This window comes from Sphaerodactylus townsendi, linkage group LG08 (assembly GCF_021028975.2).
Source record: "Sphaerodactylus townsendi isolate TG3544 linkage group LG08, MPM_Stown_v2.3, whole genome shotgun sequence".
Lineage (NCBI taxonomy): Eukaryota > Metazoa > Chordata > Lepidosauria > Squamata > Sphaerodactylidae > Sphaerodactylus > Sphaerodactylus townsendi.
The window spans coordinates 63,946,124-63,963,593 of NC_059432.1; positions in this window are offsets into that span (position 1 = coordinate 63,946,124).

Consider the following 17,470-nt stretch of genomic DNA (forward strand, 5'->3'; position numbering starts at 1 on the left):
GGGTTTATATACTGTCCCCTAATTCATGGCACATAGAATTATTTATTCCGATCGAAATATATTTTCTTATTTTAATCACAACTATTTGAAGATGACTTATAGCGGCAATTTAACAACATCTATAAATGTACTGTCGAACATCTATAAACTTCTGAAGGCAAGTTTAATTGACTCTCATACAATATATATGGGACCCAGTTTATGCAAGCAATCTTGAATGTACATAGCTACTATCTAGTACTTATTGCCTACTCTTCTGTTCATACAGTACAGTAGGAGACCAGCAAAGATAACATCAGAGATATTGCACAACTATATTTTTGGAAATCAGGCAAGCAGAACTTTACATAATATTCCAAATGTGGTTGTGCCGTCATTTTAAGTATAAGCATTATGATATTGGCTGATGTTTTCAATCCTTCATGGAGTTTAAGTTTTTTACCACTGTTGCCTACTAAGTCACTGTTTCATTCACTTTCTGAACTCTTTCTTGATTCAGACGCTGGTTTCTGGTTCAGACGCTGGTTTCTTTCTGGTTCAGACGCTATCAGTTTATAATGTGAAGCTACTGTTGTTTTTTACTCCAGTGAAATTTATTCTGTAAGCTAAGATGCTTTTTAGGAAAAACGTATTGACTTGTTTCCTATACATGGCTAAGAACTAAGGGCCTAAAACCATCCTGGCCAGCGTTATTGCTTTCAATACTAGAGATCTACAATATTCTATTACCATCTCTGGCCTTTATATATTGTTTGTGATAATTATCATTACTTTCTGCTTTCTCCACATTTCCTGTATACGTTCATGCATGTATATATATGAATGCATGTGTTCACGTTATAAGTTGTATTTATAGTCCTCCTTTCTCCCTGAGACTCCAGGCAGATTAAATGGTAGTGGAAAATATCAAGTCTTTACCCACTTATGGTGGCCCAATAGGTTTTCAAGGCAAGAGATGAACAGAGGTGGTTTGCCATCCCTTGCCTCTGGACTTTCTTGGCAGTCTCCCATCCAAGAATTAACCAATGCTAACCCTGCTTAGCTTCCAAGGTGGGGCTAAACTAGGCCATCCAGGTCAGGGTGGTTTATATAGTGTCAGTCAAATACAATCGACAAAATTGGGCATCCGGTAAACAGTGAGATCGCATTTGGATTACAGAAATCTGAAACAGAGCTGACACAAACCTGAAGCAAACCATAAGTATTTAAGCATGACATGTTAAACAATACTGAAATTACACAGTATGAATATACTTACAGCAAAAGATAGTATGAGCTATTCATACTATCCATTTACCCCAAGCTTCTTTCTGAACCAATTTGTCACAGTACAGCCCTATTATCTGTGTAAAATGTTTTCTTGAATAATTCAGTTTTGCAGAGTTGAAGAGCCGCAAGAGTGGAAGCCTTCCATGACGTTGGGGGGGAGGGGCACAACAGAAAGGGCACGTGTAAGGATTAGTTGAGATTTTGCCCATTGGCCAGGTGTATCCTATATAAGTCATGATCCCCTCCTCCAAGCAGCTCAGTGACTCTGACTTGGAGTCCTCAGTGGAAGAGCCAAGGCTGGTGGCTGAGGAGGACTAGAGGAACTAGGGAGGGCCTAGCACTACAGAGGGGCCTGCCAATCATGTGCCATCAGCACCAGAGACCACCCTGCCAGAGAAACCTCACTGCCAGCCCCGAAATAGTGGCAGGCCTCCACCTGAGCCTTTGGCCTCCCCCACTCCTCAGCAATGGTGCTGGTAGCAGAGGCGTAGCAAGGGGGGAAAGCGCCTGGTGCACTAGTGTGTCCTCCGCCCCTGTCCCGCCACGTCACACCCCTGCCACACCCCCACAGGGGCATGCACCCAGTGCACAGCACCACCACCCCGCCCCCTTGGAGCTACGCCTCTGGGTGGTAGAGAAAAGGTGAAAGTGCCAGGATAGACTAGAGCAGGCTGCAGAGGGCTGTACTTCCTTGCAGAATCCTGGCTAGGGTTGCCAACCTCCAGGTGGTGGCTGGAGAGTTTTGGCATCTGATCTCCAGACAACAGAGCTCAGTACACTTGGAGAAAATGGTCACTTTAGAAGACAGACTCTGTCGCATTATATCCCATTGAAGTCACTTCTCAAATCCTACCCTCCTCAGGCTGCATCCCCTTAATCTCCAGGTATTTGCTAAACTGGAGCTAGCAACCCTAATGTTAGCCAATGTGTACAGCAAGGTCAGGAACTCCAGCACTTGCAAGCAGTGCAATTGTGATTAATTACCTCCCAGGAATGGGGTAATTGTTAAGAGGAGGTGGATTCTAACTGGTGAATCGGGTTTGTTTCCCCACTCTTCCACATGAAGCCTGCTGGGTGACCTTGGGCTAGTCACAGTTCTTTGGAACTCTCTCAACCCCACTGCCCTCACAAGGTATCTGTTGTGGGGAGAGGAAGGGAAAGGAGCTTGTAAGCCACCTTGAGTCTCCTGACAGTTGAGAAAAGTGGGGTATAAATCTGAACTTTTCTCTTTGTTGCAGCTGAGCTCAAGAAAGACAGCCTTGTTGGAACAAAAGGTCTACCTGGCATAAATCTTCTATTACCCGTTCCAGCTCCCGACCTGGCCAATGGTCTGGTCCCACTTTGAAGACAATTGGCCTGCAGAGCATAAGACATGACAAGATGTTCCCATGCTGAACTGTGTGCCTCATATGTGACCATAAGTGATCACTGATTTGTAGGAGGCTGTTTAAATTCCCACAGGCAGGCTGGCTGCTTGATATAAACTATTTGCCTCTAGAGAAGTAAATATTCATCGTAAGCTTGCCACCTCTCCTTGCACATGTCCAGGCCCTTTAACAACTGCAGGAAAAGCAGAATCTGGTGCTCTTCACTAAATGAACTTCAGTGGTTAAGGACACAGAAAACAAAAAGGGAGAAATTAGCATACCTAATTCATGGGACCAGTTCTAGGTGGGTCTACTCAGAAGTAAATAATTGAATTCAATAGAATTTAGTGGCAACTAACTCTTCTCCAGTTCCACTTTCCTTTCTACCATCAGGCGATGATGAGGAAGGAGGGTGAACTTCAGTTCTTGCCAGAGGATGACTCCCTGGGTCACCATCTCCCAAACTGGAGTGGCTCCTAAAGACCACACTATTTCTCCTTCTGCCTAAATTCTCAATAAAGCTTGGAAGACAAAACCTCCACCTCTATGCATGCAGCTTGTCAGAACTCTGCACCAACAGGTCATAGAAATCACCCCCAGCTTCTCTCCCCTCTCAAGGGATCTGCTCACAAGGAATCGATTTAGGAAATTCAAGACATTTAGTCACATAATGTGATATTATTTGCAAAGCATCATCCATGGAAATAACACTATTGTTTTAAGACCCCCATGGACAGACTAGACTATCTCCTTCACACACTCATGGAACCATATGGTCACTTGCCAAGTCACTCTTCCTGTTAATATCATGTATGTCCACAAGGTGGCACTCCTATCACTCCAAAGGCTCCATAAAAAGCCAAGAGGAGAGAAACATAAAACCAGCAAAGCAAATTGAACTGATGATCAAAGCTCTCTTATAGTTTCTTCAAGGTTATATTTGTTCATACCCAGTTTGTATTCATTTATCTTTTAAAATTATATTATCTTTGTGCATTTCCCCCTTTTTCAGGCTTATGACTTACAATAGAAATAATAGCTTTATTTATAACTCCACTCAGCTTTCCGTCTGCAGAATGCACATAAGGAGTGGCAGAGGGCTGCACTGAAGCATTTGCCCCCTCTCCTGGTGCAAGGGGTACCTCAGCACTGGTGGAGAGGGCAGAGCTACCCTCAGTTTCAAGGCAGCAAAACCTGGAAGTTGGGGCTGCTGTGGAGCAATGCTGGTGTCTGATGAGATGCCAGAGCAGGGAGGCAGGTGGGTCAGGACATTCCTGGGGGCAATTTGGATGGTGGAAGAGTTTTTTTGTTTTCCCTTCCTTCTGTGCTGCCCAAAACCCCTTTGGAGGCAGCAAGGCATGACCTTCACCACACCCTCTCTGACTGCCACAACACTCCCCCCACCCACGCCCCTTTACTCTTCTGTTTGAGCAAACCCATGTTTGGGTGCTTGTTCCAGCTGAAATCCGTTCTTTAAAATATCAACCATCATTGTGGTGATGTGAGCTGAGTTGTGATGTGAGCTGTGAGACCCAGGAAAAGCAGTTGAAACTGCGACAGATTTAAGGCTGAGAGCTTCTGTTAGCTGTTAACTGTTCTAATCATTCATATTGTTAGCCGTAAATTAACCAGTTTAAGCCACTATGGTCATCCTGCCATCAGTTGTGACATGGTGTCAGAAGTTTGAACTCCAGTCTCCACAGCTATTTGCAAAGGTCTGTGGTTTTTCTTTTGAGGCTTGAGAGACAGAGAGAGCAAAGAACTGATGCATCAGAACACGGCAAAGTTTTCCCCACCAGAAGCCTTTGACTTCAATCAGCCTGCTAGATGTTCTGTCTGGAAACAGGTGCTTCTCTGGGAACAGAATTACCATTAAATTGCATGGGGAGATAGGAGAGATATATGTATGCTCCTTAATTTATGCTATGGGGTCCTAAGCAGAGCAGAAGGGGAAAGAATAGCTTTAACCTAATCCTGGGAAAATGTGAAGAATATTTTATCCCCTTATCCATGAGAGGGCTTGTTTTCACTACAGGAAACAGAAGCCTGGTGAATCTACAGAAGCTTATATAAGGTGTTTACATGAACAAGCAGACATTGGTGACTTTGGAGCTAGCAAAAGTGAAAATATCAGAGACCAATTAGTTGTGGGCATTCTAGATACAGATCTTTCTCAGAAGCTGCAACTTTAAAGTGACCTTACTCTTCCCTGAAACTAGAATTAATATACATCTTTGCCAAGTAGCCTATTTTTTATGTTCACATAGACCAGTGATGGCGAACCTATGGCACAGGTGCCAGAGGTGGCACTCAGAGCCCTCCCTGTGGGCATGTGCACACAGAGTTCGTCATGTGGGGGGCGGAAAATCACCACCACCCCCACCCACACACACACATCTAGGCTGGCCTGGGCCACTGAGCACAACATGCACACACCACAGTGAGCAGGGAGGACTAGGCTGGTGGGCTAGTGCCTGTGCTCCAGGTGGCTACTGCCCGAGGGGGGGGGGGCGCAGAAGAGGCATTGATGCCAGAGAGGCACAGAGCGGTGCGTGCGGGACTTCCTGGAGGCTAGAGCAGGCTGGTCCCTGCTTGAGCGGGTGGGGTGGAAGAAGAGGGAGCCAACCATTTTTTTCTAAATGAAAACCTCAGCATTCAGGTTAAATTGCCAGGTTGGTACTTTGCGATAAATAAGTGGGGGTTGGGTTGCAATTTGGGCACTCGGTCTCAAAAAGGTTCGCCATCACTGACATAGACCTGCCAGGTCAGAAGGACTGGGGACAAACAGAGCAAAAAAAGTTATTAATAAACGGGAAGCTTATCACACTCATCTAGCAAAAGAGATTCTCTTACTGGACTGCTATCACACACCCAGAGGGGAAGCTTCCAAAGCAATCTCTTTCTACACTGCACATGTCCAATTATGCGTAGTACTATTTACTATCAGGCCTCATTAATGTAATACTTTGCTGCATTCAGATGACTCTGACGTGATGGTCTATATCCAGACATATTTGAGTATATTGTATTTTGTGCCTTAAACACCCAGCTTAGCCAAAAGGCAACTTAGAAATTTAAAATCAATGGGACTGAAAATGAAATTGCTAATATTGCAGTACCTTTTATGTTATTTCTTCCAGGTACTTTTGTACTACTTTGTTATTTAAGTATAATGTAGTTAAAAAAATGCAAAATGGCCACAAAAACAAAAGATGTTCTAATGGAAACATTAATGAAAGGCCCGACTGAAACAACTCTGCTTTGCACATTCCCTGGAATACTAACTGAGGTAGTGCAGCCCTCACTTCACTTGGTCACATATTCCACAACCTGGGTATATCTCATTTCCTATTAAGTGTCCCACTGGAAACAAAGGCATGGAATCTCTGTCAGGCAGCCAAGATCAGGTCAAGCCAGAGCTGGTCCTGGGTATGAGGAGTTATCCGCGACTAATAAGAACAAGTTCAGAGAGCTATTGAACAAGCAGAAGCTAGACCTCAACTGACAGTTTGTAACCCCACCCCTTCCTCTGGTCTGGGCTGGGTCCTGGATCTTGCAAAAGCTTTAGCCTAGAGCTCTCTACCTGCATGAGGCTGGAGTGAAGAAGGGTACCGCAAGCTGGTTCAGATTCAGCACTGGTTCCTGGCCTTCTTCGTTCCAGGGTTCTAGGGGAGATAGATGGGTCCACTCAGAGACTTTTCATCCGCTTGCTCCATTGCCTTTTGCACACGAGTCTGTTGTAGTAGAAGATGAATCAGGGCAGGAGGACTGAAGCAATCATCTGGGCTCACAAGGGAGGAGGCAGTCTTTAGTACATTCCAGACTGTAAAAAGCTTTCAAGGTCAAAACCAACAGCTTGAACTGAGCCTAGGAACAAATTAGCTACCAGTGCAACTAACCTCACAAAGCTGTGATGTGGCTAGTCCACTCGTTTCCTGTTAAGAGCCAAAATTCTGCCTTTTGGCACCAGCTGTAGTTTCTGAATTGTCTTCAAGGGCAGCCTTGTGAAAAGCCATTTGCAGTAATCTAGTAAGTAAGGTTAGAGAAGTATGGATTAGCATAGGCAGATCAGCTGTATGCAGAAAGGGGCACCATTTGAACCAGTAATTGAAAAAAGGGACTTTTGGCAATAACGCTAAATTACTTATTTAGCTGCATATAAATTCTATGATGTGGCCATATTTGTAATAGTGTGCACAGTTCTGGTTGGCTCATCTCAAAAAAGGATATCATGAAATTGGAAAAGGCATTTTTAAAAGGAATGACTTATGATAGCAGATTGGGAGTATTTTTCTCTGTGAGTCTTGTAGTAGCCATTAGCCATTCTGGCTAAATGAACCTTCCATCTTCAGAGGCAGCATATAATGAGTCTTAACCATTGATGGGCAATAGCAGAGAAGAACAAGAGTCTTCATGGCCTGCAGGTGGACTGCTTGGTAACATTTGACTGGTCACTGTTAGAAAGAGAAGGTTGGTGGGCCTCTGTTTTGATCAGCCTCTAACATTTCCCAACAGCAAGATTCCAGCCTGTAGTAAAGCATCTAATTTTCAGCAGTGGAAACTGCACTTTGCGTTACTGAATGGCACCTTATTGATGCATTTCAGCACACAGTGTTTGATTCCCCGCTCTGCCACTTGAGCTGTGGAGGCTTATTTGGTGAACTAGATTAGCTTGTGCACTCCAACACATGCCAGCTGCGTGACCTTGGACTGGTCACAGTTCTTTGGAGCTCTCTCAGCCCCACCTATCCGACAGGGTGTTTGTTGTGAGGGGGGAAGGGAAAGGAGTTTGTAAGCCCCTTTGAGTCTCCTTCAGGACAGAAAGGGGAATATAAATCTAACTCTTCTTCTATATGGCTTAAGCCAGCATACCTGAAGGACCACTTGCTGCCATATGAACCTATTCATCTATTCCCGTCATCTTTGGAGACCTTACTTCAGGTTTCCCAGTCATCTGAAGCTAGATGGGTTGCAATCTGCCAAAATGTTGGAACTCCACCAACCCCCATCCCTGAGAGACTCCTCTCTCTCTCCCTCTGTCATTGCCTTCTACCAGTGAATGAAGAGTTTTTGTTTGCCCTTTCCCCACTGAAGCATTGGCCCTCCCCCCTGGTTATTGTTGTTATGCATGTTTGTGTTTATGTTAAACACGTGTATACGCTCATTTCAAATGTTGCTTTAATGCCTTGACATTTTAATGTTGAAATATTTTGATAGTCGTCCTTTTAGGCCCCCTATTTTGGTGGGAAGACTGTTGTATTTTAAATATTTATTGCTTATTTTTACCATATTGTATTTTAGAGTGTTGTATAGCCACCCTGAGCCCTTCAAGGATGGGCGGGGTACAAATTTAAAACAAACAAACAAACAAACAAACGCAGGTGAAGCCTACTTATCTTTGGCCACATCAATCTCCATTGGAGACCTAGGAAATAATATATGACAGCACCCTGTGGCTTAACAAACAAATATGAAATTGCTTGAACAAATTAACAAACCTTTAATCTTAACACAACTTTCTATCATTTAAGGATAAATAATAGTGACCATATAGTGAATATATATATATGCAGCACAACTCAATTGTACAAAATCTTCAGTGCATTTTTAAGAAAAAAAAGCACTCAGAACAGTTACCACCACCAACAGTGCCCAATAATGAAAGAATAGCAAGAAAGTCCAAACTATTAATAAAGCAGGGCTTCTTTCTCTCATCTGGCCTTCTGCATCTGATGTAGCTGCTGCAGGTCTTTCCGCAATTTGTGCCTGTAAACAAATAAGTAATTATCTCAATTGAGCTGTAGGCCTTCCTTCTACTGCAGGCCACATCAACTGAGGATGGTAGGGCTCTTGCAGTTGGTAATAAGCAAGCTTACCAACTGCACATGCTCAGTGAGCTCTTATCCCCTGGGCCCTAAGATCCAAACAAAACAAAAAGACTAAAATGGCATGGGTTACACTGGGTTCATAATGCAGTTTGTAAACGTTTGAATTTCATACACTCTTCGTCAGACCTAGCATTCAAAGAAAATACTAAAAGGAAAATTATACTTCTAATAAAGATGTTTTAAATTTCCCTTATCTTTAACTGCAGAGTGATTCAATCTCAAAGCGGAATAACCCTCTCTATGTGGCTGGTTCCTCTCAGGTTACACAGAAATATGCTGGGCTGAAGAAACAATGGTGCATCCTCTGAAAACATACAAATTAGGAATAAACCTTGTCTGTCTCTACAATTGTTTTGAACTGAAGCAGGAGAAAAGGAAAAGATAATAGTCCTTATATTTGCATAAGCAGGAAGTAATGTTAGAAATTGGTCAGGATACAAAGTCTCTGTTGAGTTAAAAGAAATATTTTCTGAACTCTTTTATTTTTTGCTAATGAATCAACATCCCTCCTGATTCTGATCTATTATCAATGATGGTGTAACTTCTGGAAGCAGTACTCACCTTCAAGGCAGCTAAAGGGGTGATCTGTCTCTTGTGGGTTGCTGCTCCCGGCAGTCAGATGTTTAGATGTTTATTTAAAAAAATCTGCGTAAGAGCTTGTACGATATTCAGGTTTCACGTTTCAGAACACAAGACTTATCTATCTTGCCGTACTCCCCTTAATCTTTAAAACCCTGCTAATGTTGTGCAAAATATATTATGAAACCAAGATGTTAAATCTGTGTTACGCAGATAATTTTCCTGGGATTATTTTAGTTTCTAACTTTTTCTGTTGGAAGGGCCTGGAGCAGGTTACATTATTGAAACAGATTGAGGTGAATTAAAACAGCCATGTCAACCGTGTCTGGGAAGTAGTCACTCATCGCCACCTCCAATCATTCCCTTGACAACTTTGCCTCTTGAGTATCAGTCACAAGACCACGCGATTTTATGGGGTTCACCTTACACCCTCTCCCCGCTCGTACTGCCACTTCTGCAGCTGAACCGGCAGTTCAGGAGGCAGCAAGAGTAGAGATTGAGCTCATCTCCTTTTCCAGGGATCAGATCAACCAAAATACTGCCTGAATCAATATGGCAACATGTCCAGACTAGTTTTAAGGAAGACAATTGAGGGAATTTCAGGGGAGGAGCTACAAGGCCCAGGAGAGCCACTGACTTAATCAACTTTTAGAGAGATGGGTGGCCATTTTGATGTTGCATCCATGCTGACCTCTCCCTTCCTTTCAGCCACATACCCCTCTCATTAAAAAGCCAGAGGGCGTGTGAGAATGGAAACTCCAGGCAGATTTGCATCCTAAGCCACTTGGACGTGCAGTGGGATTTAGCCAATGAAAACAACCGGCTCAGAGTTCACAGCACAGGCAGAGCCCCCTCCTCCCCATCTCAGCTCAAGAGATCTTATATTAATGCAGTCTTTTAGAGACAGCAGCACCTTTGCCACAGATGGGTGGCTCCAGTTTTCCCCAGGCAAGATTGTGGGATGCAATTAACACCTCTTCTCTCCCAGGCTCAGAGACCTGCCTTCCAGGACTCTGTTCCATGGGAATGACCTTGCTGTTTACACCCACAGCACAAACATGCCCTGGGGGCAGAAGTGACCATCCATGGGAGCAGGCCTCTCCTACAGTCTTTGATGATTAGTGGCAGAACACAGAATCGATGTTTCCCAGGTAAGACACCAACCCGATGAAACTGGAGATGTGCCTGAATCCCTCTTCACCCTGTTCCATGTTGGAAACAGTGTTCTCTCCAGTATGAACAAAAGACATTACTCAGGGCCTGGGGAACAGTAGTGCTAGTGTTACCGCCCAGGAAAATAGCCAAAATATTTTCCTGAAGTCAAGTTACATGGCTACACTGGTTCCATGTCAGGACGCAGAGACTTGTGTAGCTCAGAAGCCTCCACAAGGCTCACAAGGAACATATTTATGTGATTGTTCCAATGTTATATGATTTCCCTCTTGTCTTTGCCCCTTTTGGATATAATGACAGCCCCTTTTGTATTGAATTTATGGTTTGCCCACTGCTTGAGACTATATTCTAGCTGGATTCTCCAGTTAGTTTAAGGCTCTATTATTGTTAATTTAGGAGATTCTTGCCTATAAGTATATGTGTTTATTCCTTAAGGTTTCCCTAATGTTTAGGTGTAAGAAAAGTTATTTTGATATTTGTGCTATTAGTAAAAGCAGTAGCCTGTAGAAGCTGATATTAAGGGACAAGGAAGTCAGCCCTGGAATGCAGCTTAGACCAACACCCAGCCAACTCCTTAGCGAGGACAAAGACCCCTTTGGATTTGCAAATTAAACTCCGCCGGCAGCACCCAGAGGTCCCAGCCGTTGGAAGATGTGCAGGGACCACCATTGGACAATTTGAACTCCCCCTTGTTACAGAGATGAGGCGCGGGAGCCTCAGGACATAACTGAAGGAAACAGCCATCTGATGAAGGAGATAGCTGGGTGCGGTAACGAGCCCACGTAGATTTTCTGAATGGACTTTATCTGCTATCCCTTCAGCACCATTGCGAGATCTCGCGGGAAGACGTTTGACAGCGGGATTTCGTAATCCCATTCAAAAGTTGTAATTGTATCTTCTTTTTGTATTGTTGTTTTCTTATTGGTGTTTGGTGAGGGACTTGCCCCCTTACCTCCCCTTTCTACCTGCCCCTTTGCCTCCTTTGATGTTTGTGAATAAAAGTTCTTGCGCTTGTTTGCAAGGCGCGATTCTCCTGTCCGAGCTGTTACCATCACCTCCAAATGAAATCCTTTGCTTTGAAGAACGACGGCTTCCTGCGCCTCATTACGTTGCTGAGCTGAAATCACTTATTGTTACCCGAACAGCAGCAGTAATACTAGCAAGGCCATTTCCTATGGGTTGCTTCCCATGCAACTTGTCTTTGTTTGCGATCTTAAAAAACACAAGCATAGAAGCAGCCAGAAAACAATTGCAAACACTTATTTATCTGTCTGATGTGTGGCTCACACAAGCATCTTGCAAAGGTACCAGAAGCTCAGGGGCGGAGCAAGGGGAAACTGGGCCTGAGCCACGCCTGCATCCCCGCTGCGAGGACACCCATTCTGCAATGCCCCCGCCCCGCCACAGCATGCGCTCAGGGCGTCGCGCTCCCCTGCCTCATTGGCGCGACGCCAGTGCAGAAGCTTCTCTTCTAATCTCTTTCTTGGGAGGTGCGCCAATATCCCTTGAGTTGCCACAGGCTTGATTTCCACTTGCCCTTTATAGTGCAACCTACGGGGGGGAAATATACTATAAAAAGTGTTCAGGTGAGGGAAATTCCTAGGCCATCTGCTCATCTAGTTTTGATAGCTTCTTCTAAGAGGCTGGAAATGGGAGGCAATAATCTGACAATAGCTACATTTTAAGACTAGGAAATGGCTTCCACACTGTTTTAGCTTTTCATGTACAGTAAATAGTCGGTCTCTTCAAAGGCACGTGATAATGACTTGCCAGAATATTAATAGATACCATGGAGTACTATTTTTAGTTGTGTGTGGATGTACAACCATTAGTATTTAGGGCTGCCAGCCTCCAGGTGGACTACAAAAATCAGTTCCCTTAGACCAGTGGTTCCCAATCTTTTTTCATTTGTGTACCCCTTGGAAACCCATTTCCCTAAAATTATATCCCCATTTAGCAAACCCATTATGTAATTTTATTCTCAAACCCCCAAATGCTCTGGTGCATACCACTGGGGGTATGTGTACCCTAGGTTGGAAACCACTGCCTTACGGCCCCATCCAAAAGGGGGGGGGATCCGCCTGTGGGAGTGGCATGCAGCCATTCCAGCAGATTTGCTCCCCCCTGGGCATTTACCCCCTGGGCAAAACCGCCAGCATGCAGCCGCTGCTCTCCCTGCCCCTGGTGGTGGGACACGGCGCAGGATGCTGCAGCATGGTGGTCCTAGGATGTGACTGGGGGAGGAGCCAGCTTTAGTCAGCTCCCTCCCAGCCATACACCACTTTATGCTGGTGGAAGTTAGTTTAGACTTAAACTACCCAAAAGGTGGTGTGAGTCTGTGGAGTCCCACAGAGGATGGCAAAGAGGCTTTTTCTCTTTGCAAGCCTCCCCATGCCGTGGGGAAGCGTCTCTGGGAGTGACAGGGGGATGCAGCTGTGGCGCTGCACCCGGCCACCTGGCCACTTGGATGGGGCTGCCTGGCAAACTGACAGTGTAATTCCCCATGCTCAGAATGGGTTGACCCAGAAAGGGGTGGAGACTCAAAGCAGCAGAAGGCTGCAGAGCTCTTGTAGTTTGGAGGAGACAAGGCTACCAGACTTGGACCTTGATTTGTATAAGCCCTTATCACCTTGTTAAGGTAACTGCAATGTTGTTGGGAACTAGTGGGAAGGTAGTTGTTTATTTTTGCTATGTTGTAAATGTTGGAGTTTATTGTTTCAGGGTTTCTTTTTTGTGGTTGTAATGGGTGAGAGTTCTCCTGGAAACCTTCATCGTGTTGAATCCTGTTCATCAAGCCTTTGGAGTCTTCAGGAGCCAACCCACTTGCAAAGAAGAATTGGACTTGGCAGTATCAGTAGACTGTAAATATAAGGACTTGAAAATGCAACCTGAACAGGACCTTGAAGTATGATGTTAAATGTTATATGCTATATGTTAAGAAAGTAAACCATTTTGTTTTTTAAAATTTGTTGTTGCAAACTCATTCCAAGTTCTGCCCCACAGAACCCACAGATAGAGCTTACAACAGCATTAGGGGGTGGACTCCGTGGTATCCCATCCCTGCTGAACTTCCTCCCCTCCCAGACTCCATCCTCCCCAGGCTCTTCTCCCAAATTTCCAGGAGTTTCCCAACTCAGAATTGGGAACCCTATAATGTAACAACTGCAAACTGATGCTGGAGACTTGGCTGTCTCATTGCAGGTGAGAATGTTCATACATAGCAGTGGTGGCAAACCTATGGCACTCCAGATGTTCATGGACTACAATTCCATGGGAATTGTAGTCCATGAACATCTGGAGTGCCATAGGTTCGCCACCATGGATATATAGTCTCTATGACACACAGAAGGCAAACATAAGTATGCATAGTTACATTTGGTTATATACATACTAGAGAATGACAATTTTTTAGAGATACGGTTATCTACATTTCTTGTTTTAGTAATGAAGGTGAAACTGGTGATTTGATGTTGAATTCAGACCCAGTTGATCCAAAGCTTCCAAGATTACATAGCAAAGTGTTTATATTCAGCAGGGAGCAAGTCAGGATAGATAGAGGGATTTATGTATAGATGTGATTCGGGGGGGGGGGTGGGGGCAGGCCATTGTTACAGTTCTAGAACTAGAGCTAATTTGCCTCTCAGTTTTCTAAAGGAATAATTTTAAGTTTTGATGTTGATCCACTTTTATTACTATTTTATAAATATTTAATGTCTTGGTCACGAAATGGTTTCAAACTGTCCACAGCTGCTGCTGGATCCCTCTGCTCAAATTGTGCATTTATTCTTGTACTTCATTTATCATGTTCCTTTCTCATGAGGACTCAAAGTAGTTTATAACTGACAGTAGCGCAGTTAACAATTGCAAAAACATGCAAACCAACAGCTAGTCCACACCAATTGTAAACAAAATCGCATGCATAAGCATCTAGTATTCCCCTTGAAGAATTTATAAACTGCAGACAAGGGACTTTTCCCTTCCCCTCCCTATATATATATTGTACTGAACATCCCATTCCAGCTTGATGAACAGTTGTGGGGAACTTTAAAGTTTGTTGATATCTCAGTGATATTGTGGGTGGTGAAGAGGTATTAGTTTTTAGTTTAGTCCAGCTGTAGATTTTGGAATGTTTCTATGACTCAACAACAACAATTATAATTATAATTAATTGATGGTCCTTCATGTAGTTTACGGTACTAGGGCAACAACATTTGGGTTGGAATATGTCATTAAACCTGAAGCTGAGGGTGGTTCAAGCAAACTTTAGAGTGGGAGAAGCTGTAACTTGAGACATGTTTGTTTACTTACCAATAGGCCTAAGCAACCTTTACCACACAGACTTCAGGCCTCTCCTCCCAGCAATGGCTGAACTACTGACCCTAAGAGTTGGCAAAACAGCGAGGTTACACTCTTGACATCCTATCCTGAAGACAACACATCTCTTTGAAATATTCACTGCTTATGTTCATTAACTCACACCAATGCAGGAAAAATGGAAGGGGGAACTAAATATAGTCTCCAAACAGTCTCATTTTAACTAAGGGTGGCTGGTTAGCACAAAAAGGAGGGACGTTATTATGAGAAGATGAAGGTTACGTATAATATTGACTCCATGTCATTTGTACTTGTCAGGCGTTTGTACTGTTATTTAGCAGGGCTACTGTGGGGAGGGTTAGAGAACAAAATTCCATGGATGAATGGAGCTGAGCAAATTATGTGACATCTTTTCATGCTTTGTTTCCATTGGTTCTGTGTCATGTCAGGGAACAGAGGGAATCTTTGTCTAGAGCCCTGTTGATTCTCATACTAGGGCTCTAAAGATATTTTCACATGTGAAACTTAACTTGGCCTCCCCATAACTAAACCTGTGATACGGGGATAAACCTTATATAATGTTGGTGAAAATGTATGCTCAGTTCTATTTTCTAATTAGCATTAATTACATTTTCATGAGACACAAAGAAAGCTAAGGCTTTCTTTGTTTGAAGGTTTTACCTGAATACTGTTCAAGCAACTACAGAGATGTGGCACTCAAGACTGAAGAAGCATTCTGTAAAACAAAGGACCTATTAGGCATCCCTTGGATAGAAATAATATCCCCATGAAAGCTAAAGCTTCATTGTGAGGAGCATTTAAGGCGATGGTGCACAACTCAAAATGTTATGAGGAACACTTTATACTTACTAACTCAAGAAAACTGCACCAGGTCTGTGCCTCTTTGCCTACAGCACTTTAGTACTTTACTTTTACTTACATTCTGCCTTTCAGTGGGACTGAGCTCCACAGTGACTTACACAATACCATCAGCCACAGAAGGGAAAGCATGATGCAATGTTCACTGTTTCTTTTTACCCATTTTTCTGTTAATCCCCCACAGTGTGCAACTTCTTTTCTGTGCTGCTACAATCTCTCTGAAGTCTCCTTGTTTGTGTTTTCTCCTCTTCACTCTGCAATGCTTTCTACCCCCTTTCTTGTCCTTTGAATCAGCATCAGTCTCATTATCCACATTTGTTCTGCTTCCCAGTCCACATTCTCTCCACAGCCCCGTTTCTCAGGTATCCCATTTTCTCCACTTCATACTCCCTCTCTTTACACTGCCATCAATTTTTTGTCCCCATCATTTTAATCTCTCGCCTATTTCAGTTTTCCTGCTTACAGACCTCACTCACCTACATCTGCTGCACCCACAATTCTGAAGGCCCAGTTTTTATTTACCTCCATTGTTTTCCATTTTCTTTGTACCACACAGCCTGTTTATTTCTTCACCCCTTGCCCACTGTCAGCAGCTCCTTGTTCTTTGCTTTTCCACCTCACATCTTAGCACCTATGAACTTCTCAGGTATCACACTTTTCCCCCTCCAACTCACTGACCTTTCAGTTCCTTCTTGCAGTTTCCATTTTTGTTCTGTTTCTTCTACACCCTCCAGTTTCCCTCTGCTCCTCAGCTACTAAGTGTGTTGAGTTTGCTGCTAACAGCACTCAATAGTCTCTCTCCCCAAAATTCAACACACTTAGTAGCTGACTGGATGTAACAGGCTAGGCAAAATTCCCGGTCTTTCTACCATGTGCCTCTGATCCTGGAAAAAGGTACAGCCATGCACTGTAGGAAAGCGGGCACTTTTACAGCTCCCTGGCCACTTTTCAGGTTTGGATGTAAAAAGGAAAGAAAAGGGCCACAAGACAGTCAGACAGGGAGTACAGTCTGCACCTAGCATAGAGGCCTAATTATAAGCATATAGTCAAGATATTGGAGATTCTCAATGTACATTATTTCTGTTCTCAGATATACAAACTACTGGATTGTGGTGAGAATTCTGTTTCAGACTGAGCAAATTTTAATGTATCTCTGATTTCTGAATACAGTCGACATACTTGATGATGCAGATGGAATTAATATAAAGCTGCATATTTACCTGGAGTTTTCTATCTGGGATAAGAATATACAATGATCTGGATCCCACTTGCAAACAGAATGAAAGAATTGTCCTCTTCAGGGTCTTTCTACAAGTTTCAGGCAAGGCCTGCTCACATCTTGCACAAGTTTATTATGCGTCTGAAGAGAATGGATCCATGCCTCATATGCTGTCAGTGCATACTCTGTACACAAACAGCCCACTTTATGCTATGGTATCATGTGGCTGCTATTAGATCACACACTAACCTTCTCATACTGCCCACTACCATAATACAAAACAAACACACACAACTTCAGACTCAAAATATGAATTTACTACCAAGCACTTAAGCATATTATCATGTATTTATCTCTCCAAACTTCTTGAACTGCACATCCTTTGTGTACACTGTGCATATGTCAGGAAACTGACCCTTACTTGGGGTGACCATTACACCAGTTTTTAAGCTCTGTCATTCAAGGCACCCCATGTTGTAAATTTGGAGAGGGAGCGGCTGGGTGATGGTGGTTGTCTAAATGGACTGCCATTTTCTAAGTTCATAACAGAAGTGTGATTTGAGTCAGGGACTTACTGGTTCACTGTGCTGCTTGAAGACAACACACAAAAAAGGGATTCCTCAACATACACAGCCACTCTCTCACCAAATCAAAAGAGCTTTCTAACCAAAGAGAGAGCTCTTCTCAGAATTCAAGACAAACATGTTTAATCCTGCTTTGGACAATAACAGAACAAACAGAGGCCCATCTTGGTACAAAGGTCAAGAGCTGCTCTCTCTTGA